This window comes from Mustelus asterias, chromosome 11, assembly GCF_964213995.1.
Source record: "Mustelus asterias chromosome 11, sMusAst1.hap1.1, whole genome shotgun sequence".
NCBI lineage: Eukaryota > Metazoa > Chordata > Chondrichthyes > Carcharhiniformes > Triakidae > Mustelus > Mustelus asterias.
In genome coordinates this window covers 50,539,298-50,565,059 of record NC_135811.1, presented here as the reverse complement: position 1 = coordinate 50,565,059, position 25,762 = coordinate 50,539,298, and positions in this window count along the sequence as shown.

Genomic DNA, 25,762 nt, shown 5'->3' with positions numbered 1-25,762 from the left:
GGATGCAAAATGGCTAGTCCACCACCTCCTCACCCACCCCTGAACTGTCCCCCATTATATGAGGTAGTAGACAGAAGGTAGGACCCAGTCTTCCTTCATCCTGAGCCTGCACTGCAAGACCCACACTCATATACCCTCCCCAAAGTGCCTGATCCCTCCCCATCCAATACCCCAGAGTTTGGGATGGGACTTACATCGCGAACCTGCTTGCAGTCCCAGCACCACCCGCTACAGAGCTGTGGGGCTGCTGGGACTGTAGAGGCCGCTACAACTGTAGGGGTGCTGGGGCTGCTGGGATTGAAGAGGCTGCTGGGATTGTAGGGGCTGCCAATCTGATTGACCAGCAGTTCCTCAAGATGGGGCTTCCTTCCAGTGAGAGGCAGAAATCCCACATGTTCCTGGTTATTCCCGCCAGCAGCTGTGGGGTGGACTTTCCTTTCACCATTTAGTCAGTGAGCGGAGGAGGAGTAAGCAGTACCGCTCCCCCCCCCCCCCCCCCCCCACCCCCACCCCCACCCCGCAACCCCCCACCAAACCTCAGGTCACCATTGATTGCTTCAGTGGTCTCACTAAATGCATCATGCAGAATGGGACCATACTCACAGAGAGATGCCTAGATTTTAGCGGCACAATCGCACTCGTGGCGTTAGGGCAGCTGCAGTGAAATTCAAGTGCAGGGAGTGCTGGACAGAAATCTAAAGCCTGGCACCATCCCAGGATGCTAGTGGGAGTTCTGTAGTTGCATGGCCCAGATCCAGCAAGGTCACACTGAATGTTCGGAGAGATTTAGAAACTCAGAGATGTAGTCTTCCACTAAACATGCTCTGCAGTTTTCTTTATAATCCGACAATTTTATCCAAATCGGGAAGAGGCGTGGTGGCTAATACCTTTGGCTATCACTATCTCTGAGGTACAACGGGATTGAAAACCTGTTCAGTCCTGTATGGGAATGGAAGTCCCAGCATCACCAGTTAGTCCGCTTCACTGTATCAAGCACTGCTGACCATCTTTAGCTCTGTGTTGTTAGCAGCTCCATTTTGGGAGGCAAGAAGTGAGATTACAAAAACACGATGCCGTGTTTCTACAAACATTACGTTTCAGCTCATGACTGGATCATTTACCAGTAAATTCCACTATTTGAATAAGGGAGCTACAGTGTGAAGGTCTGAGCATCAGGAAACAAGGCAGGCAGGCCACTCAATTGTAGGGGCAGCACGGTAGCACAGTGGTTAGCAATGCTGCCTCACAGCGCCAGGGACCTGGCTTCGATTCCTGGCTTGGGTCACTGTCTGTGTGGAGTTTGCACATTCTCCCCGTGTCTGCGTGGGTTTCCTCCGGGTGCTCTGGTTTCCTCTCACAGTCCAAAGATGTGCGGGTTAGGTGGATTGGCCATGCTAAATTGCCCCTTAGTGTCGGGGGACTAGCTAGGGTAAATGCATGGGGTTATGGGGATAGGGCCTGGGTGGAATTGCGGTCAGTGCAGTCTCAAGGGGTCAAATGGCCTCCATCTGCACTGTAGGATTCTATGATTCTATGATTGTCTGGGAGGCCAAAACTCAATTTCCCGACAGCGATTTAAAATTAGGAAATCAAGTTGGCAGTGGGTTGATGGCGGATCGAGCTTCCCTATGGCAAGCTCATTTTAAAGTAAAGTTAAAGTTTATTTATCACAAGTAGGCTTACATTAACACTGCAATGAAGATGCTGTGAAAATCCCTTAGTCGCCACACTTTGGCACCTGTTCGGGTACACTGAGGGAGAATGTAGCATGGCCGCTGAGAGTAGTGTCCTAAGCCCAACCACCTTCAACTGTTTAGCAATGACCTTATCTCCAAGATAAGACCAGAAGTGTTGATGTTCGTTGATGATTGAACAATGTTCGTACCATTTGCAACTCCTCAGGCACTGAAGCAATCTATGATTGCATGTAGCAAGGACTGGACTAAAACAATGCTACACAAATGGCAGGCAATGATCATCTCCAACAACAGAGTCTAATGATTCTCCCTCAACTCCCTCAGCATTACTGTCATTATTCAGAACAGGAGTCAGCATTGGCTAGAAATTTATTTGGACCAGCCGCATAAATACTGTGGCTCCAAGAGTCGAACAGTGGCTGGAATTCTGCAGTGAGTGAATCACCTCCTGACTCCCAAGAGTATTATCACCACCCACAAGGTACAAGTCAAGACTGTGATGGAATTGTCACTTGTCTGGATCAATGCAGCCCCACAACACTCACAAAGATCAGTACCATCAAGGACAAAGCAGCCTGTTTGATCGACACCCCATACATTCACATTCACTCCCTTCCCACCCTGCTAAATGTGTACCATCCACAAGATCCACTGCAGCAACTTGCCAAGGCTTCTTAGACAGCATCTTCCAAATCTGCGACCTCTACCATCTAGGAGAGCAGTGGTATCAGATAAATGGGAACAGCAGTGCCTGCATATTCCCCTCCAAGTCACATTCTGTTCTGACTTGGAAATACATCATTGTTCCTTCTGTTGGGTTAATATCATGAAATTCCCTACCTAACAGCAGCATAGGTATACCTACACCACATGGACTGCTGTACCAATCAGAATCCACTTGCCAATCAATCAGTACTCTCTTATGTACAAGAGATTGTTGATCCATTTACTGTTGGTTTATCTTGCGAATCTGTTCGGTTGAGTGCAAGGTGAAAAACTTTGACAGCATGTCTCTTTTTTCAGCAATACTCCAGTTGTGTATTACAAAATGACTATTCCTGATTGTTGCAATTTTGGAATAAAGTCTGAAGCAATTATAAAAGGTAACTACTCTAATGAGGATGCTCATTTAATATGAGGGTAAATATCATACTTTAAAACCTTTTCCACCTTCTGTCAAAACCTTACCTTTGATTGACATCTGAGGGGAGGCTGCCTCATTGGTTCCATCAGTTTGTCCCCTTTCCCATCAGTCTGAGCTCTAGTTAACTCCATCTGCCAAAACAACACGTCCTCAACAATGACCACCCCTGGTGCCCCTACTACTAGCCCACCCCGAGGGTGGCCAGCCAAGTTTAGTTTAGTTTATTTATTAGTGTCACAAGTAGGTTTACGTTAACACTGAAATGGAGTTATTGTGAAAATCGTCTAGTCGCCACATTCCAGCACCTGTTCAGGTACACTGAGGAAGAATTTAGCATGGCCAATGCACCTAACCAGCATGTCTTTCAGACTGTGGGAGGAAACCGGAGCACCCGGAAGAAACACACGCAGACACGGGGAGAACGTTCAGACTCCACACAAACAGTGTCCCATGCCGGGAATTGAACCCAGGTCTCTGGCGCTGTGAGGCAGTAGTGCTAACCACTGTGCCACCATGACAACCCTGCCAAGATGGGCAGAAATGGGTGTCAGCATCAAGGGCTAGGTGGTGACTTCCTATGGGACCCACTCCCATTCCAGTTCCCTCATTCGAACAAAGAATGCCTGTTAATGAGGGGCCCCCGAGCTGGTAGGCTGCTGGCAAACCTGAAAGAGTTTGCTGTGTGAAATCCCCGTCCACTTGTCGACCACAGTGGTGATGGGATAAGGGCCACATATGGGCCACATGACACAACCACTGATACAGAGTCTCAGTTGGTCTCTGGGTGGGAAGGACTACCCACAAGCCTTCACACCCAGGCATGATAAGGGAAGACAACAACATTTCCACCCTACAGTTTCCCACCCAATCACACAGCCCGCCCGACCTCTTAATTGCCGAGGGGGAATGGGAGGGGCACTAAATTCCATCGAATGTCTCTATTTAAGTGGAATTCCCCTGTTAGTGCAAGGTCAACTGTAAATTTTAAATTTGAGGTTGATCATTTTTTAAAACAAATGTATTGTTTAAAACAAATGTACAGGAGCAGGCTGAGGGTAAGGGAGCTTGTTTGTGCACTAATTTATTTAATTATTTTTCCGTTAAATTAGTGAAAAAAATCGGAGGTTTTTTTTTCTAAACAGGAAATAGGCCCAGCAGCAGCCTGGGAAGATTTTGGAGGGTTTAAAAGTGCTTAACTTGGAGGTTTCAGCCTCATTGTTCCACAGGAGCAGGCTGAGGGTAAGGGAGCTTGTTTGTGCACTAATTTATTTAATTATTTTTCAGTTAAATTAGTGAAAAAAATCGGAGGTTTTTTTTTCTAAACAGGAAATAGGCCCAGCAGCAGCCTGGGAAGATTTTGGAGGGTTTAAAAGTAGGCCGCACCTTTGAGCGGGCAGCGGAGTGAGCAGGGGACAGAGTGAGAGCTATAAGGGCTTTGGCTCACAGGGCTTCGGCGAGGAAGGTTGTTTGTTTGTTTTTCTTCGGTTACACCCCCTTTTTGTTTTATCCCCAAAACTAAAAAGGACATGGCTGGTATGAGTGGGAGGCCAGTATACTGCATTCAGTGTGGGATGTGGGAGTTCCTGGAGACAACTTGCCTCCCGGAAGTCCATATCTGTGCCAGATGTGTGGAACTGCATCTCCTGAAGGATCGTGTAAGGGAGCTGGAGCTGAGGCTCGATGAACTCAGTTTAGTTAGGGAAAATGAGAGAGTAATAGATAAAAGTTATAGTCAGGTAGTGACACCAGGGTCTCGGAAGGAAGACACGTGGGTCACGGTTAGGAGGGGTAATAGTCAGAAGGGTGATGTGCCAGAAAGCACCCCAGTGGCAGTCTCCCATAAGAGAAAGGGATGGGCAACAGATGGGAGAAGGGAAGGGAGTGAGCAGTCTGTGGAGGGATCCCCTGTGGTTGTCCCCCTCCAAAATAGGTATATTGTTTTGGATTCTGTGGAGGGGGATGACCCTCCAGGGGTAAGCCACGAGGACCAGATCGCCTCCACGGAGACAGGCTCAGGGGTCCGGAAGGGAAAGAAGGGGTTTAGGAGAGCGATAGTTGTGGGGGACGCAATAGTTAGAGGCACGGACAGGCGCTTCTGTGGGACTGAACGAGAATCCAGGATGGTAGTCTGCCTCCCTGGTGCCGGGGTACTGGATGTCTCCGAGGGGGTAGGAAGCATATTTAAAAAGGAAGGTAGTCAAACGGATGTGATTGTACACATTGGGGGAAATGATGTAGGTAGGAAGAGCAGGGGGGTCATACGAGAGAAATTCAGGGTGTTGGGTGCTAGGCTAAAAAGTAAGACCTCCAGGGTAGCAATCTCTGAACTGCTCCTGGTGCCTAGTGCAAGTGAGGCTCGGAACAGGGAGATTCTACAGTTGAACGCGTGGCTAAAGGACTGGTGCAAGAGGGAGGGTTTTAAATTCATAGATAACTGGGAAATCTTCAAGTCAGGATGGCAACTGTACAGAAAGGATGGGTTACACCTTAACTGGAAGGGAGCAAATATCCTGGCTGGGAGTTTTGCTAGAGTGTTTCGGCAGGATTTAAACTAGTGTGGCAGGGGGGTGGGGAACAAAACAGGAGGTCAGTAAATACTGAGGCTGGGGTCGAGCTGGGGGCCAGGGCAAGGCTAGCTAAGAAGAGGAGCACTCTGGAGGAGGAGGACCTGACTGGGCCTGGAGGTCTGGAGTGCATCTGCTTCAATGCGAGGAGTGTAACGGGTAAAACAGACGAACTTAGGGCCTTAATGCTTGTGCGGAATTTGGATGTGGTTGCGGTGACGGAAACTTGGTTAAAAGAAGGACAGGACTGGCAGCTGAATATTCCGGGGTATAAGTGTTTTAGGCGAGACAGAGGAGGGGCTAAAAAAGGTGGGGGAGTAGCGATATTAGTTAAGGAGCATATTACCGCGGTGCAGAGGGTAGACAACTTAGAGGGGTCATGTACTGAGTCGCTGTGGGTGGAACTCAGAAACAGGAAGGGTGCAGTCACTATGCTGGGGGTGTACTACAGACCACCCAACAGCCCACGGGAAGTGGAGGAAAGGATATGTCAGGAGATTCTGGATAGGTGCAGAAAACATAGGGTTGTTGTAGTGGGGGACTTTAATTTCCCTGGCACAGACTGGAAAGTGCTTAGAGCTGGGGGACCGGACGGGGAGGAATTTGTAAAATGCGTACTGGAAGGTTCTTTGGAACAGTATGTAGATAGCCCGACTAGAGAGGGGGCTATACTGGACCTAGTTCTGGGAAATGAGCCCGGCCAGGTCGTCAAAGTTTCGGTAGGGGAACATGTGGCAAATAGTGACCACAACTCTGTTAACTTTAGGATAGTAATGGACAAGGATGAGTGCTGTCCTACGGGCAGGGTGCTAAATTGGGGGAAGGCTGACTATAGCCGGATTAGGCAGGAATTGGTGGATGTTGATTGGGAGAGGATGTTCGAGGGTAAGTCCGCGTCTGGCATGTGGGAATCTTTTAAGGAACTATTGATAAGGCTGCAGGATAGGCATGTGCCTGTAAAAAGGAAAGATAGGAAAGGTAGGATTCGAGAGCCGTGGATAACCAGGGAAATTGAGGATCTGATTAAAATGAAAAGGGAGGCGTACGTTAAGTCCAGGCAACTAAAAACAGATGGAGCTCTGGAGGAATACAGAGAGAGTAGGAAAGATCTCAAACGGGGAGTTAGAAGGGCAAAAAGAGGTCACGAGATGTTCTTGGCAGGCAGGATTAAGGAGAATCCTAAGGCATTCTATTCATACGTTAGGAACAAAAGAGTTGTCAGGGAGAAAATCGGACCTCTCAGGGACAAAGGAGGGGAATTATGCTTAGAACCCAAGGGAATAGGGGAGATCCTAAATGAATACTTTGCATCGGTATTCACGAAGGAGAGGGGCGTGTTAACCGGGAGTGTCTCGGAGGGAGGTGTTGACCCGTTAGAGAAAATCTCCATTACAAGAGAGGAAGTGTTAGGTTTTTTAGGGAACATTAAAACTGACAAAGCCCCAGGGCCTGATGGCATCTATCCTCGACTGCTCAGGGAGACGAGAGGTGAAATTGCTGGGCCTCTGACGGAAATCTTTGTCGCTTCTTTGGACACGGGTGAGGTCCCTGAGGATTGGAGGATAGCGAATGTGGTCCCGTTGTTTAAGAAGGGTAGCAGGGATAACCCAGGAAATTATAGGCCGGTGAGCTTGACGTCCGTGGTAGGGAAGTTGTTGGAGAGGATTCTTAGAGACAGGATGTATGTGCATTTAGAACGGAACAATCTCATTAGTGACAGACAGCATGGTTTTGTAAGAGGGAGGTCGTGCCTTACAAATTTGGTGGAGTTTTTTGAGGAAGTGACAAAAACGGTTGATGAAGGAAGGGCCGTGGATGTCGTCTATATGGATTTCAGTAAGGCATTTGACAAAGTCCCACATGGCAGGTTGGTTAAGAAGGTTAAGGCTCATGGGATACAAGGAGAAGTGGCTCGATGGGTGGAGAACTGGCTTGGCCATAGGAGACAGAGGGTAGTGGTCGAAGGGTCTTTTTCCGGCTGGAGGTCTGTGACCAGTGGTGTTCCGCAGGGCTCTGTACTGGGACCTCTGCTATTTGTGATATATATAAATGATTTGGAAGAAGGTGTAACTGGTGTAATCAGCAAGTTTGCGGATGACACGAAGATGGCTGGAATTGCGGATAGCGAAGAGCATTGTCGGGCAATACAGCAGGATATAGATAGGCTGGAAAATTGGGCGGAGAGGTGGCAGATGGAATTTAATCCGGATAAATGCGAAGTGATGCATTTTGGAAGAAATAATGTAGGGAGGAGTTATACAATAAATGGCAGAGTCATCAGGAGTATAGAAACACAGAGGGACCTAGGTGTGCAAGTCCACAAATCCTTGAAGGTGGCAACACAGGTGGAGAAGGTGGTGAAGAAGGCATATGGTATGCTTGCCTTTATAGGACGGGGTACAGAGTATAAAAGCTGGAGTCTGATGATGCAGCTGTATAGAACACTGGTTAGGCCACATTTGGAGTACTGCGTCCAGTTCTGGTCACCGCACTACCAGAAGGACGTGGAGGCATTGGAGAGAGTGCAGAGAAGGTTTATCAGGATGTTGCCTGGTATGGAGGGTCTTAGCTATGAGGAGAGATTGGGTAGACTGGGGTTGTTCTCCTTGGAAAGACGGAGAATGAGGGGAGATCTAATAGAGGTATACAAGATTATGAAGGGTATAGATAGGGTGAACAGTGGGAAGCTTTTTCCCAGGTCGGAGGTGACGATCACGAGGGGTCACGGGCTCAAGCTGAGAGGGGCGAAGTATAACTCAGACATCAGAGGGACGTTTTTTACACAGAGGGTGGTGGGGGCCTGGAATGCGCTGCCAAGTAGGGTGGTGGAGGCAGGCACGCTGACATTGTTTAAGACTTACCTGGATAGTCACATGAGCAGCCTGGGAATGGAGGGATACAAACGATTGGTCTAGTTGGACCAAGGAGTGGCACAGGCTTGGAGGGCCGAAGGGCCTGTTTCCTGTGCTGTACTGTTCTTTGTTCTTTGTTATTAAGGAATCTGGGACAAAGGCAGGTAAAAGGAGTTTGATCACAGATCAGTTGCCATCTCGTTGAAAGGTGGAGCAGGCCCAAGTGGCTAAATGGCCTGCTCCAGTTCCAGTGTGAAAGGTTTAATTGTTTACTATTCTTTTTATTGATCATAACAATGTGTCCAGTGAAGACATGACATTTTATGAACTTTCAGTCAACACTTTTAACAATTGGACACAAACAAACTGTTAAGATGGCTGCAGTAAATCATGTGACTTTTGACATTTGGGCTACAGACAGTGCCAAGCCTCTGTTGAATACCTAATTAAATGTGCAAGTAGGTGAAGGTACTTCACAGCCATTTGGGGAACTCACACATCTCATTGTTTAAGGATGGGCCAGCATCTAATGATTGTGCAGTTTCCAGACCGCGTGTCATCATGATTCATACTGGACAAAAGGGAAGATCACAATGGCCTGCCCTGTCCAAACTAAAGGCCCAATTCTCCCATCGCGACGTGCTAACTTTTTGGCACGTCAGATTGGGAGATGCGCGTTGGCCATTTTGTGGGATTCGCATCTCCCACCGCTGGAGAGCAGGTGCCGTTGAGACCATGCTGGAATCTGGCGGTAAGACCAGGTAAGTGATTTTAATCTATTTTTAATGTAATTTAAATGTCATTATCGGGCCCGGGACTGAATTCTCCTGGCTCGATAGCGTCTCCCACCGCACCTGGAGTATTTCACTCTAGCAGAGTTTAGAGTAGCTCCCCATGTTTGGAGAACTAGTGGGAGACCCTGCTGGAATGAAGGGGGGGGCAATCAAGGCCCCCAGGGGGTCAGGTGGCAGGGGGGGTTGTGCCCCTGGCATGGGTACCCTGGCATTGCCAGCCTGTGTTCCCTGGCACTGCCCAAGGGGCAAAGTGTCCATGTCCAGCGAGCACCTTGGCACTGCCCACTGGGGTGATTGATGGGGGTAGGGGGGTCCCACTGCCACTCTGCAGGCAGGATCGGTCAGGGCTGGAGGGAGGCCAGCGATCGAGGCAGGCTGTGGGGGGGGTGGGGGGGGGGGCAGGGGGGTGTGGTCTGCCGGGGGGGGCCTGCCTCCTGGGGAGATCTGCCTCCCATAGGGGGGAGGGTCTACTGGGGTGGGGGTGTCTGCTGGGGTGGGGGGGGATTGTCACTGCTGGGGGCGGGGCGGGGGGTGGGCGGTGCTGGAAATCGGTTAATGATCGAGTTGGCCAGCAAATGGGAGACTGACAGTTCGGGGCCACTGCACATGTGCAAAGGCCCGGAATTGTCAACCTCTGGCGTGAATAGGCCCCATCCCCCCCCCCCCCCCCCCCGAGCTTTTAATGATATTCATGATTGTGACCTCTGCATTGCACAGAGTGTGGGAGATTCGAGTCTGAACTCCCACCAAAAATACTATCGTGATTTACACCAGTTTTCCCACAAATTCAGCACTTAGAATTTTTTGGGGAGAATCGGGCCCTAAGCCTCAGCGGTGTTAACTTACTGGTGATTTGATTGAATTTGGTTTCAAGGACTGCACCCTTATTGCCCTAGGACCAAGAAGATCCATCAGAGCCATCAGCCATCAACCTGTCTGAGAACCAGACTCTGAAATTAGCTGCAAGTCATCAAGCAGCCGAAGTAATTCACCTGTTCCAGTTTCAAAGTTTAAAGAATTAACCTCCACTAGATCGACACCAGGAAACTTCACAACCTAATGTGAACCCTTCACTGTGCCAGGCCTCACTTCAACTTTAAATCATCAAATCCACTCAGGAAACCGTAAGCCTGCCACATTGGAGATCAGAAATCGTAATCCAGAGACTGAATTAATTGGAATCCATAAAGTGCACTATCTTTATCTGTATCCAATATTTGTGTGTGTGTGTGTGTGTGTGTATGTGAGAGAGAGAGAGAGAGATAAGTGTCTGATACTGCATTAATTTGAGGCAAGTGTGCAAGAATAAATAACCTTTAGTTTAAACTCATGAAAGCTTGCTGCTGAATTATTTAATTGGAATACACACTACCAGGGTAAGAAAAGACACACCTCTTTACATAAAAACATACTGATTACAAGCAGAAAGAGAACAGATACACTTTTTCCGTGACAAATATAAGGTTTTTCTGTTACTATGCATGCCTGGTCAATGATTTTATTTTAAACAATTGTTCCAAAATGTTGTTACACCAAGGCACACTATTGCCACCTGATGAGTATATTTTGGAAATATATTTTGGCCTCCAATGTCCAATTTGCAAATAATCCTCAGGCTGTTGGCAATGTTGAATAGGCAATAAGTTGATTTGGCCGCTACCTGTAGTCAGTTACCATTGAATGAAATTATCTTGTGTATTTCATTACCCTGGGCTGTCCCACTTTACTTTTGCGGTTTTAATGTTGAAATGGATGCATCATAACAAAGATCATCAAAGTATCTTCTCCTGATGTTGCCATTCCATAAGTGCCAAAAAATGTCCACATCTATTGATATTAAAATGCTCCCCTTCTGCTTTTTGTAACTCCGAGTGCTGCTCTCTGCCAAGCTCAGCTACAGCCTTTGGCACAATACTGAATTAGCTCTTTGAGAAAAGAAACAATACATTGAAAGTTCCCCGACTGACACCCCAGCACTATACACAGTGGTGTAGTGGTATTGTCACTGGACTGGTATTCCAGAGCCCCAGGCAAATTCTCTGGAGACATGGGCTCAAATCCCAACCATGGCTGCTGGTGGAATTTGAATTCAAAGAACAAAGAACAAAGAACAGTACAGCACAGGAAACAGGCCCTTTGGCCCTCCAAGCCTGTGCCGCTCATTGGTCCAACTAGACCATTCGTTTGTATCCCTCCATTCCCAGACTGCTCATGTGACTATCCAGGTAAGTCTTAAACAATGCCAGCGTGTCTGCCTCCACCAACCTACTTGGCAACGCATTCCAGGCTGCCACCACTCTCTGTGTAAAAACGTCCCTCTGATATCTGAGTTATACCTCGCCCCTCTCACCTTGAGCCCGTGACCCCTCGTGATCGTCACCTCCGACCTGGGAAAAAGCTTCCCACTGTTCACCCTATCTATACCCTTCATAATGTTGTACACCTCTATTAGGTCTCCCCTCATTCTCCGTCTTTCCAGGGAGAACAAGCCCAGTTTACCCAATCTCTCCTCATAGCTAAGACCCTCCATACCAGGCAACATCCTGGTAAACCTTCTCTGCACTCTCTCTAAAGTCTCCACGTCGTTCTGGTAGTGCTATGAGTGATAGGCCAGTTTGTTGCTTTCGGTGTGGGATGTGGGAGTTCCCGGAAACACCTAGCCGCCCGGAGGTTCACATTTGCGCCAGGTGCGTGGAACTGCAGCTGCTGAGGGGCCGCGTCAGGGAACTGGAGCAGCGGCTTGATGACCTTAGGCTAGTCAGGGAGAATGGGAGACAAATAGACATGAGTTATAGGCAAGTAGTTTCACCGGGGCCTCAGGGGGAAGACACGTGCGTTACAGTTAGGAGGAGTAAAGCTAATAAGGGTAACGTACCAGAGAGTACTCCAGTGGCTGTCTCTCATAATAGGAAGGGCTCAACGACAGGTGTGAGAGGGGAGGGGTGTGAGCAATTAGTGGAGGGGTCACCTGTGGTTGTCCCCCTCCAAATCAGGTATATTGTTTTGGATAGTGTGGAGGAGGATGACTCTCCAGGGGTAAGCCACAGTGACCAGGTCACTGCACACAGTCAGGCTTTGTGACCCGGAAAGGAAAGAGAGGGATTAGGAGAGCAATAGTGGTGGGGGACGCGTCGGTTAGAGGCACGGATAGGCGATTCTGTGGGTGAGAACAGGACTCCAGGATGGTAGTCTGCCTACCTGGTGCTGGGGTACTGGATGTCTCCGAGCAGATAGGAGGCATATTAAAAGGGGAGGATAAAGAAACGGATGTCATTGTACACATTGGTGCAAATGACGTAGATAGGAAGAGCAGGGGGATCCTACAAGAGCAATTCAGGGAGTTGGGAAATAGGCTAAAAAGTAGGGCCTCCAGAGTGGCAATCTCTGGGCTGCTCCCAATGCTTAGGGCCAGTGAGGATAGGAATAGGGAGATAGTACAATTGAACGCTTGGCTAAAGGACTAGTCCAGGAGGGAGGGCTTCACATTCCTGGATCACTGGGAAGTTTTCAAGAGAGGAGGGCACCTGTACAAGAAGGACAGGTCACAACTAAATTGGAAGGGCACGAATATCCTGGCTGGGAGTTTTGCTCGTGCAGTTCGGGTGGGTTTAAACTAATATGGCAGGGGGGGTGGGGATCAAAAAATTAGGTCTACAAGTGTAGAGGCTGGGGACGAGCTTGGGGCCAGGACAAGGCTGGCAAAGAAGAAGAGCACTCTGGGGGAGGATGACCTCACTGGGCCTGGCGGTCTGGAGTGCATCTACTTCAATGCAAGGAGCGTAGCAGGTAAGACAGACGAACTTAGGGCCTTAATGCTTACGAGGAATTTGGATGTGGTTGCGGTGACAGAGACTTGGTTGAAAGAGGGACAGGACTGGCAGCTGAATATTCCGGGGTACAAGTGTTTTAGGTGAGACAGAGGAGGGGCCAAAAGAGGTGGGGGAGTAGCAGTATTAGTTAGAGAGCATATTACAGCGGTGCAGAGGGAGGACAATTCAGAGGGGTCGTGTAACGAGTCACTGTGGGTGGAGCTCAGAAACAGGAAGGGCGCAGTCACTATGTTGGGGGTATACTACAGGCCCCCCAACAGCCCAAGGGAAGTGGAAGAACGGATATGTCAGGAGATAATGGATAGGTGCAGGAAAAATAGGGTTGTTGAAGTGGGAGACTTCAATTTCCCTGGTATAGACTGGAAATCGCGTAGGGCTGGGAGTCTGAATGGGGAGGCATTTGTAAAATGCGTACAGGAAGGTTCTTTGGAACAATATGTAGATAGCCCGACCAGAGAGGGGGCTATACTGGACCTGGTACTGGGGAAGGAGCCCGGTCAGGTCTTCAAAGTTTCGGTAGGGGAACATGTGGCAAATAGTGACCACAATTCTGTTAGCTTTAGGATAGTGATGGAAAAGGATGAGTGGTGTCCCAAGGGTAAGGTGTTGGACTGGGAGAAGGCTAACTTTAGTGGGATTACGCAGAAATTGGCAGCTGTTGATTGGGAGAGGCTATTTGAGGGTAAATCCACATCTGGCATGTGGGAGTCTTTTAAGGAACAGTTGTTAGGGCTGCAGGATAGGCATGTGCCTGTAAAAAAGAAGGATAGGAAGGGTAGGATTCGAGAACCATGGATAACCAGGGAAATTGAGGGATTGGTCAAAAAGAAAAGAGAGGCGTACGTTAGGTCCAGGCAGCTAAAAACGGAGGGAGGTCTGGAGGAATACAAAGAAAGTAGGAAAGAACTCAAATGAGGAATTAGAAGGGCAAAAAGGGGTCACAAAATGTCCTTGGCAGACAGGATTAAGGAGAATCCCAAGGCATTTTATTCATACGTTAGGAACAAAAGGGTTGTCAGGGAAAAAATCGGACCTCTCAGGGACAAAAGTGGGGAATTATGCTTAGAGCCCAAAGAAGTAGGGGAGATCCTAAATTAATACTTTGCGTCGGTATTCACAAAGGAGAGGGATGTGTTGACTGGGAGTGTCTCGGAGGGGAGTGTTGACCCGTTAGAGAAAATCTCCATTACAAGGGAGGAAGTGTTAGGCTTTTTAGGGAATATAAAGACTGACAAATCCCCAGGGCCTGATGGAATCTATCCCAGGCTGCTCAGGGAGACGAGAGATGAAATCGCTGGGCCTCTGACGCAAATCTTTGTCTCGTCACTGGACACAGGTGAGGTCCCAGAGGATTGGAGGATAGCTAATGTGGTCACGTTATTTAAGAAGGGTAGGAAGGATAACCCGGGAAATTATAGGTCGGTGAGCTTGACGTCCGTGGCAGGGAAGTTGTTGTAGTGGATTCTTAGAGATAGGATGTATGTGCATTTAGAAAGGAATAAACTCATTAACGATAGTTAGCATGGTTTTGTGAGAGGGAGGCCCTGCCTCACTAACCTGGTGGAGTTTTGTGAAGAAGTGACTAGAATGGATGACGAGGGAAGGGCCGTGGATGTCGTCTATATGGACTTTAGTAAAGCGTTTGACAAAGTCCCTCATGGTAGGTTGGTGCAAAAAGTTGGATCTCATGGGATAAAGGGGGAGGTGGCTAGATGGGTGGAGAACTGGCTTGGTCACAGAAGACAGAGGGTGGTAGTGGAAGGGTCTTTTTCCAGCTGGGCTAGTGGTGTTCCGCAGGGATCTGTATTGGGACCTCTGCTGTTTGTGATATATATAAACGATCTGGAAGAAGGTGTAACTGGGGTGATTAGTAAGTTTGCGGACGACATGAAAATGGCTGGACTTGCAGATAGTGAGGAACATTGTCAGAGGCTACAGAAGGATATAGATAGGCTGGAAATTTGGGCAAAGAAATGGCAGATGGAGTTCAATCCAGATAAATGCGAAGTGATGCATTTTGGTAGAACTAACGTAGGGGGGAGCTATACGATAAGTGGCAGAACCATAAAGGGTGTAGATACGCAACAGGACCTGGGCGTGCAAGTCCACAGATCCTTGAAGGTGACGGCACAGGTAGAGAAGGTAGTGAATAAGGCATATGGCATGCTTGCCTTTATCGGACGGGACATAGAGTATAAAAGTTGGGGTCTGATGTTGCAGTTGTATAGAACGTTGGTTCGGCCGCATTTGGAATACTGCGCCCAGTTCTGGTCGCCACACTACCGGAAGAACGTGGAGGCTTTAGAGAGAGTGCAGAGGAGGTTTACCAGGATGTTGCCTGGTATGGAAGGGCTTAGTTATGAGGAGAGATTGGGTAAACTGGGGTTGTCCTCACTGGAAAGACAGAGGATGAGAGGTGTATAAAATTATGAAAGGCATAGATAGGGTGAACGGTGGGAAGCTTTTTCCCAGATCGGTGGTGACGTTCACGAGGGGTCATAGGTTCAAGGTGAGGCGGGGGAGGTTTAACACAGATATCAGAAGGACATATTTTACACAGAGGGTGGTGGGGGCCTGAAATGCGCTGCCGGGCAAGGTGGTGGAGGCGGACACACTGGGAACGTTTAAGACTTATCTAGATAGCCACATGAACAGAGTGGGAATGGAGGGATACAAAAGAATGGTCTAGTTTGGACCAGGGAGCGGCGCGGGCTTGGAGGGCCAAAGGGCCTGTTCCTGTGCTGTATTGTTCTTTGTTCCAGCTTTTATACTCTATACCCCGTCCTATAAAGGCAAGCATACCATATGCCTTCTTCACCACCTTCTCCACCTGTGCTGCCACCTTCAAGGATTTGTGGACTTGCACACTTAGGTCCCTCTGTGTTTCTATACTCTTGATGGCTCTGCCATTTATTGTATAACTCCCCCCCTACATTCGTTCTTCCAAAATGCATCACTTCGCATTTATCCGGATTAAATTCCATCTGCCATTTCTCCGCCCAATTTTCCAGCCTATCTATATCCTGCTGTATTGTCCGACAATGTTCATCGCTATCTGCAAGTCCAGCCATCTTCGTGTCATCCGCAAACTTGCTGATAACACCGGTTACACCTTCTTCCAAATCATTTATATATATCATAAATAGCAGAGGTCCCAGTACAGAGCCCTGCGGAACACCACTGGTCACAGACCTCCAGCCAGAAAAAGACCCTTCGACTGCTACCCTCTGTCTCCTGTGGCCAAGCCAGTTTTCTACCTATCTAGCCACCTCTCCTTGTATCCCATGAGCCTTAACCTTCTTAACCAACCTGCCATGAAATGACTTTGTCATAAATAAGTCTGAAATATAAAGCTAGTCTCAATGCTGGTGACTATCATTGACCATCGTAAAAACACATCTTGCTCACTAATGTCCTTTCAGGAAGGAAATCTTCCATCCTTACCTGGGTCTGGCCTACATGAGACTGTTGACACTTAACTGCCCACTGAAATGGCCGAGCAAGCCATTCAGCTCAAGGACAATTAAGGATGGGCAACAAATGCTGGCCTTGCCAGCGATGCCCACGTTCCATGAAAGAGTAAAGGAAAAAATCCCTACCCCATCCCCACCACCTTAAACTCTCAGTTGACGGTTCTATCAATCATGAACAATAACCATAGCAATAACTGGACTCATTGAAAAGAAAATTCCCAGCTATGTATCAATATGTGAATCTTTCAATCAGAACAGCATCTTTTCCATCAATGACCAATTACTTCACAGTTCATATAAGTTACAGATCTTCAAATCAAAATCCATTCATTGTATCATTTAGCACAGCATAATCAATAAAGTAACGTTCCGTCCCATTAGATAGCCTCTGCAATGTACAATTAACCCAGGCCAGAAACTGCATTGCAGCTTTACACGGCCTGTACATTTCAATGATTCCTTGCTGCACTCACACTTCCCATACTGTTCATTGGCTGGACACATCAATACGGTGCCCAAAACATGATTTAAAGCTAGCCTGCATATCTTATAAAGCAGAGGTGCATTATGGCTATCTGAGGTGTTTGAATCATTGGAAAGATTACTGTGCAAGATTCAAGAATGGTTGGCTGTGGGAGAGAGGGGGCGCTGGGGTATTTAGGTTGCAGGATAGGTTGTGTATCCTCACTGGGATGGGGTGTTGGGTGCAGCAGGGTATTCTCCAGGCGTTTGCTCAGAAGACCAATGGGTGTGCAAACCCAAATGCTCGGTGCACTGGGACCCTGGCACAAAGCCTGCATTTGATGTCCAGAAGCACCAACTTGACCCAAGGCTTCACACAGTTTAAAGTTTATTTTATTAGTGTCACAAGTAGGCTTCTGTTAACACTGCAATGAAGTTACTGTGAAAATCTCCTAGTCACCACACTCCAGCACCTGTTCAGGTATACTGAGGAAGAATTTAGCATGGCCAATTCACCTAATCAGTACATCTTTCAGACTGTAGGAGGAAACCAGAGCACTCGGAGGAAACCCACGCAGACATGGGGAGAACATGCAGACTCCGCATAGACAGTGACCCAAGCTGGAATCGAACCTGGGCTACTAGCGCTGTGAGGCAGCAATGCTAACCACTGTGCCACCACAGATACAGATATAAATATGGATACAGATCTTGAAGCTTAACCTTTCCAGAGTGGAAACAATGGCCACCTCCATCTGCACAACGTAAGGCCCACCATTCTGCAGCATCTGATCCTTTCTGCACGATCCGATGGTCAATGTGACAGTTTCTACTGCAGCAGAAACAGAATTCAACCAATGCCTGAGTGTTGCAGTGGAGGCTCAACTGGTGACACAAGCTCAGACTGCTGCCTCTGGATACTAGCGTGCAAAGGGGGATTTCAGACAGTACAGCACTGCAGCAATCTGTTCTCCAAAGTATCTCTCCACACCACCATCTCCCACTCCTCCACCTCCACCTTCCAGCAGCATGTGCTGCGTAGCCTCTGTCATTCATCCTCTGATACTCAATGCCAAGGGGAAATCCTACCAGGCTACCCATGTGTGGAAGCAACTATTTTGTGCATCGGCCTTCAACTCGCTGAAGGAGTACTGCAGCTGCTACCAGACCACTCTCTGTAGACTGTACCTATCAACAAATATGATGCGGAGTTGCCGGTGTTGGACTGAGATAGGCACAGTAAGTAGTCTCACAATACCAGGTTAAAGTCTAACAGGGCATATATATGCCCTGTTTATGAACCGAACTCTTCACTCACCTGATGAAGGGGCAACGCTCTGAAAGCTCGTCCTACCAAATAAACCTGTTGGACTTTAACCTGGTGTTGTGAGACTTCTTACGTATCAACAAATATGAAAGAGCAACCAAAATGCCTGGAATTACAGCAACATCCAGAAGAGATAATACAACAACCAACTTGGAAGTCATTGATGACCCTTTAAATAGCACTAATGGGGAATTCTTCATACCATTTAACTTCTCATTTAGCTGTGGGACACTTAAGAGATTGTGTAGGCAGGAGCATGGAATTCTGAAATAATAGCGCTGGTGTCAAGTCAATTTTTTTTTGTCTTTTCTTCCAAGAAGGCTCAATAATTGAATCATTATGCAAATACATTAATTTGTTCCTTTAACTTTTTAATGTGTTTTATATTCTAATGAATGCGAATATTCACAGACCGCAGTTCTGTGGCGAGGCTGGTGTGATTGGGTAGTGCATTTTTTGCTCATTCGCAAGACATGTAGTTACACTAGTCAGTATGTTTCTGGTCTCAAATATGTAGTTATATTCAAAAACCTATGCATATATGCTACAAAAGCCATAAAGCACTGGCTCACATGCATAATTCATCACTTAGTTAATTCGCAACCTTGAGTGTGCAGACTGGGGATGCAATGTACTTCACGAAGCATAGTTCAGCTCGCTGTCATAACATGCCTTCTGAAACCAGTTACAGAGCAGCCCCATGGAGGTCCTTTCTACTCTGTCAACTGTGTAATGGTCTATAGGCAGATAAAAGGAAGTTTTAATTTTTGAGCTACAATGAAAAGGGGATTTGTTCTTCCCCATTAAATGATTACAGGAAGTATGTGCCATCTGCTTTGTGGCTCAGTCACTCAACATTCACAGTTGCACCATGCGATAGTACGAATCTTACATAGCTAACAGAAGAATTGGTAACCTTTGGAATTTCAAATATCTTTATGCATTTCCTAGCTTGAGAGATGTCAAATAAACAAAAATATCAATGAGCGTATCTCAAACACAAGGAAATTGTTCCAATAAAAAGTCAGCATTTAATGAGATTATACCAGGTGACCATCACTGTAACTTTTTTTTATTGGGCGGCACAGTGGCGCAGTGGTTAGCACTGCCGCCTCACAGCGCCAGGGACCCCGGTTCAATTCCAGCCTCGGGTGACAATCTGTGTGGAATTTACACATTCTCTCCGCGTCTGCATAGGTTTCCTCCGGGTGCTCCAGTTTCCTCCCACATTCCAAAGGTTAGGTTGATTGGCCATGCAAAATTGCCCCTTAATGTCAGGGGGATTAGTAAGGTAAACATGTGGGGTTACGGGATGGGTGGGATTGTTGTCGATGCAGGCTCGATAGGCCGAATAGCCTCCTTCTGCACTGTTTGGATTCTAAGATTCTATGATTCATTTGAAAGTGCTCAAGACACAACCAATTCAAGCTTAAAACAACTCTGCAGCCAAACCACCTAGTGCCTGAATAAACATATGACTTATATCACTTTAAGTAATTTTACCAATATGGCATAAGCAGTGTTCATTATAAAATGTATCAAGTGATTTATATTCCACTTACAATATTGAACACAATTTGTTTGAGGCACGATAAGAATATGGGCATGGAAGTAAAATAGCCGTCCTGCTTGGAAAAGTTAACTCTATCTCCACAGCTACTGCCAGGCCTTTAGCAACGTTAGCCAAATGCCAAACCCAGTATTTCCAATATTTTCTGTTTTTATTTCAGATTTCCAGCATTTGCAATATTTCGCTTTTGTATTAGGTTAAATTGGTTAGTACTCAATTAAATAGGATGACCATTATCTGTTAACTATACCATTTTGATGATTCAGAGACTGTGGGAGGGTGACTGATTCTCCAACAGAGAGACCAGCCGTTTATCCAGCTTCCTTCTTCACTGAGTTGATGGGATTGAAGGTAGATAAATCTCCAGGCCCTCATAATCTTCATTCCAGAGTACTTAAGGTAGTGGCCCCGGAAATAGTAGATCCTTTGGTGGTCATTTTCCAAAATTCTTTGAATTCTGGATTTACAAAGGGGAAATCATGCTTGAAAAATCTATTGGAATTATTTGAGGATGTAACAAATAGAGTTGACCAAGGAGAACCTATGGATGTGGTTTATTTAGACTTTCAGAAGGCTTTCGATAAGATCTTACACAGCAGACTATTATGTAAAGTTAAAGCACATGGAGATTAGTGTCTTGAGATGGATAGAAAGCTGGTTAGCAGGTAGGAAGCAAAGAGTTGACATAAATGGATCTTTTTTTGATTAGCAGTCAGTGACAGTGGGGTACTGAAGGGACCTGTGCTAGAAGCCTAACTATCCACATTATATATTAATTATTTGGAAGAGGGAACTAAATGTATTATCTCCAAATTTGCAGATAATACAAAGTTGGATGGGAGGGTGAGCTATGAGGAGGATGCAGAGATGCTCCAGCATAATTTGGACAGGTTGAGTGAGTGGGCACATGCATGGAAGATACAGTATCGTGTGGATAAATGTGATGTTATTCACTTTGGTATCAACAATAGAAAGGCAGATTATTTGAGAGAGGTGGATACTCAACGAGACCTTGGTGTCCTCAAGCATAAGGTGTCCTCGTGCAGGTACAGCAGGCAGTAAAGAAGGCAAATGGTAGTTGGCCTTCATAGCGAGAGGATTTGAGTACAGGGATAGGGGTATTTTGCTGCAATTGTATAGAGCATTGGTGAGGCCACACCTGGAGTATTGTGTGCAGTTTTGGTGTCCTTAACTGAGGAAGGATCTCCTTGCCATAGAGGAAGTGCAGCAAAGGTTTATGTCATATGAAAAGAGACTATGTCAGTTAGGATTTTTATATTCATTGGAGTTTAAACGAATGAGAGGTGATCTCGTAGAAACATATAAAATTCTAACAGGGTTAGACAGGGTAGATTCAGAAAGAATATCCCCAATGGTAGGGAGTCCAGAAATAGGGGTCATAGTTTGAGGATTAGGGGAAAACCTTTTAGGACTGAGGTGAAAAGAAATTTCTTCAGCCAGAGTGTGGTGAATGTGTAGTTGAGGCCAAAATGTTGTCTAATTTCAAGAAGAAATTAGATATAGCTCTTGGGGCTAAAGAGATCAAGGGAAATGGAGGGAAGGAGGGATTTGGATATTGAATTTGATGATGAGTCGTGATCAAAATGAATGGGGGAGCAGACTCAAAGGGCCGAATGGCCTCCTCCTGCTTCTAGTTTCTATGTCTCTATGTTTAAAGGCAGACCAGGATTTGAAATTTAAGTTGTAAATCTATTGGCTGCACATACATGTACGCTGCTGGATTTCAACTTGTCCATTGTTAATTAGAAATGAAATTAAATCAATAGCACTAAACGACATAGGGTCAGACGATGTGGAGTCTGTGTGGGTAGAGTTGAGGAACCACAAAGGCAAAAAAACCATAATGGGAGTTATGTACAGGCCTCCTGACAGTGGTCAGGACCAGGGGCACAAAATGCACCACGAAATAGAAAGGGCATGTCAGAAAGGCAAGGTCACAGTGATCATGGGGGATTTCAATATGCAGGTGGACTGGGTAAATAATGTTGCCAGTGGACCCAAAGAAAGGGAATTCATTGAATGTTTACAGGATGGCTTTTTGGAACAGCTTGTGATGGAGCCCACGAGGGAACAGGCTATTCTGGACTTAGTGTTATGTAATGAGCCAGACGTGATAAAAGATCTTAAAGTAAGGGAACACTTAGGAAGCAGTGATCATAATATGGTAGAATTCAGTCTGCAATTTGAAAGAAGGAAGGCAGAATCAGATGTGAAGGTTCTACAGTTAAATAAAGGTAATTACAGGCGCATGAGGGAGGAACTGACAAAAATCGACTGGAAGCAGAGCCTAGTGGGAAAGACAGTAGAACAGCAATGGCAGGAGTTTCTGGGAGTAATTGAGGACACAGTGCAGAGGTTCATCCCAAACAAAAGAAAGGTTATCAGAGGGGGGATTAGGCGGCCATGGCTGACAAAGGAAGTCAGGGAATGCATCAAGGCAAAAGAGAGAGCCTATAATGTGGCAAAGAGTAGTGGGAAGTCAGAAGATTGGGAAGGCTATAAAAACAAACAGAGGATAACAAAGAGAGAAATAAGGAAGGAGAGGATCAAATATGAAGGTAGGCGAGCCAGTAACATTAGGAATGATAGTAAAAGTTTCTTTAAATACATTAAAAACAAACGGGAGGCAAAAGTAGACATTGGGCCGCTCCAAAATGACGCTGGTAATCTAGTGATGGGAGACAAGGAAATAGCTGAAGAACTTAATAAGTACTTTGCGTCAGTCTTCACAGTAGAAGACATGAGTAATATCCCAACAATTCAGGAAAGTCAGGGGGCAGCGTTGAATATGGTTGCCATCACAAAGGAGAAAGTGCTAGAGAAACTAAAAGGTCTGAAAATTGATAAATCTCCGGGCCCAGATGGGCTACATCCTAGAGTTCTAAAGGAGATAGCTGAAGAAATAGTGGAGGCGTTAGTTATGATCTTTCAAAAGTCACTGGAGTCAGGGAAAGTCCCAGAGGATTGGAAAATCGCTGTTGTAACCCCACTGTTCAAGAAGGGAACAAGAAAAAAGATGGAAAATTATAGGCCAATTAGCCTAACCTCAGTTGTTGGCAAAATTCTAGAATCCATCGTTAAGGATGAGATTTCTAAATTCTTGGAAGTGCAGGGTCGGATTAGGACAAGTCAGCATGGATTTAGTAAGGGGAGGTCGTGCCTGACAAACCTGTTAGAGTTCTTTGAAGAGATAACAAATAGGTTAGACCAAGGAGAGCCAATGGATGTTATCTATCTTGACTTCCAAAAGGTCTTTGACAAGGTGCCTTACGGGAGACTGCTGAGTAAAATAAGGGCCCATGGTATTCGAGGCAAGGTACTAACATGGATTGACGATTGGCTGTCAGACAGAAGGCAGAGAGTTGGGATAAAAGGTTCTTTCTCAGAATGGCAACCGGTGACAAGTGGTGTCCCGCAGGGTTCAGTGTTGGGGCCACAGCTGTTCTCTTTATATATTAACGATCTAGATGACGGGACTGGGGGCATTCTGGCCAAGTTTGCCGATGATACAAAGATAGGTGGAGGGGCAGGTACTATTGAGGAGGTGGGGAGGCTGCAGAAAGATTTAGACAGTTTAGGAGAGTGGTCCAAGAAGCGGCTGATGAAATTCAACGTGGGCAAGTGCGAGGTCTTGCACTTTGGAAAAAAGAATAGAGGCATGGACTATTTTCTAAACGGTGACAAAATTCATAATGCTAAAGTGCAAAGGGACTTGGGAGTCCTAGTCCAGGATTCTCTAAAGGTAAACTTGCAGGTTGAGTCCGTAATTAAGAAAGCAAATGTAATGTTGTCATTTATCTCAAGAGGCTTGGAATACAAAAGCAGGGATGTACTTCTGAGGCTTTATAAAGCACTGGTTAGGCCCCATTTGGAGTACTGTGAGCAATTTTGGGCCCCACACCTCAGGAAGGACATACTGGCACTGGAGCGGGTCCAGCGGAGATTCACACGGATGATCCCAGGAATGGTAGGCCTGACATACGATGAACGTCTGAGGATCGTGGGATTATATTCATTGGAGTTTAGGAGGTTGAGGGGAGATCTAATAGAAACTTACAAGATAATGAACGGCTTAGATAGGATGGACGTAGGGAAGTTGTTTCCATTAGCAGGGGAGACTAGGACGCGGGGGCACAGCCTTAGAATAAAAGGGAGTCACTTTAGAACAGAGATGAGGAGAAATTTCTTCAGCCAGAGAGTGGTAGGTCTGTGGAATTCATTGCCACAGAAGGCTGTGGAGGCCGAGACGTTGAGCGTCTTCAAGACAGAAATTGATAAATTCTTGATTTCTCGAGGAATTAAGGGCTATGGGGAGAGAGCGGGTAAATGGAGTTGAAATCAACCATGATTGAATGGTGGAGTGGACTCGATGGGCCGAATGGCCTTACTTCCGCTCCTATGTCTTATGGTCTTATGGTCTTATTGTTTTTCCAAGCAAGAAATGTCCAAAGGAACCTAACTCCAGCTTTAACATTGGTTGCACTGGGAACCTATGATTCACTTAAAGTTGTTTCACTTAAAGTTGTGATTTTCAGGAATGCAACCAAGATTTTAAATGAGGACTTACTGTCTCAACACCAGAAGCCAGGAAGTGTAAAGTCAAGGCAAGGGCAAAATATGTCACGTGAGGAGGTGGCTGGCGAATGAGACACTGGATTCTATCAGAATCGGACTGGGTAATATCGATTCTTGTTCTGTTCCCTTGAGTATCATTAACATATTTTCATGTCATAATCTTCTATTTATTGATAACAAAATAGCACTATAAATTAGATCAATGTCTCAGATCATTCAACCTTTTCTCTTCAAATTACAGAACTATGAACTGGTGATCCAGTTAAAAGACTGGCAAGTATTTACCATGCTTTTCATGGGTTAATTTCCATGATCTACGTATGAGGCCTGTAAGTCAGTTTGGAAGAGGAACCCTTAAAGGGAGAAAGAGATTTCGGTCATCTATTGGTGATCTTAAGATGATCTATGTTCCAAGAAATGGAGAAAGTCTGTGTGACCAACTCAACTGAGGTCAAGAAAGCTTTGCTTGAGAAATTAGACATGGTCTGGGTGAATGTTCTGATCTCAGTTGTTGTGAGTGATGAGAAAGAATCTCTCTCCAAGAAAGACCACATGATTCATTCAGGAACAGCTAGAGGATGAGATGCTCTGAAACTAGGGTTTCAGGGTTTTAGACAGTGGGTGGTGAATGTCTGGAATGCATTGCCCTGGGAGATGGTGGGAGCAGGTACGTTAGCGAGATCTAAGGGGCAACTAGACGAAGAGGATGGGAATGGAAGGATACGGACTCTGTAAGTGCTTACGGTTTTAGTTTAGGCAGGGATCATGGTCAGCACAGGCTTGGAGGGCTGAAGGGCCTGTCTCTGTGCTGTACTTTTTTTTGTTCTTTGTTCTCTTTGTTCTTGACTGAACGAGCTGGTTCTGCGAATGCCTCTGAGGATTTTAACAGAAGGTTTATGCAGTAGGTTGCAGAGTTTGTGGGGGAATTTTAACCTAATAAAAAGGCTGGGTTTAGGCCAGTTGGGGGGAGATGGGGATTTAAAGTCTTAAAAATCAGATTGTCAACCCAAACTCACTCCAACCTGCCCATTTCTGACTTGAACTGAGGGAGGAAGGTGAGTGGGGGGCCAACCCACTTCAAGGAAGCATTTTGGCACTTTTAACCTGATAATTACGCTGTGAACCTCGTTGTTATATAACTTTCCCATTTCAACCAACTAATTCACAAAGCTGGAGCTGGATGCGAATAATGGTGGCTGTGAAAGCATTGCAGATTGTTGTTAAAAACCCATCTGGTTCAATAATGTCCTTGAGGGAAGGAAATCTTCCGTCCTTACCTGGTCTCGCTTACATGTGACTCCAGAGCCACAGCGATGTGGTTGTCTGCCCTCTGAAATGGCCTAGCAACCGTTACGATATCAAAAAGCAATTAATTACAATATCCAAAGCAATGTGCTGATTATCACATAACACCCTGATAAATCAACTCTTGAAGCAGTACTCCTCCACATTC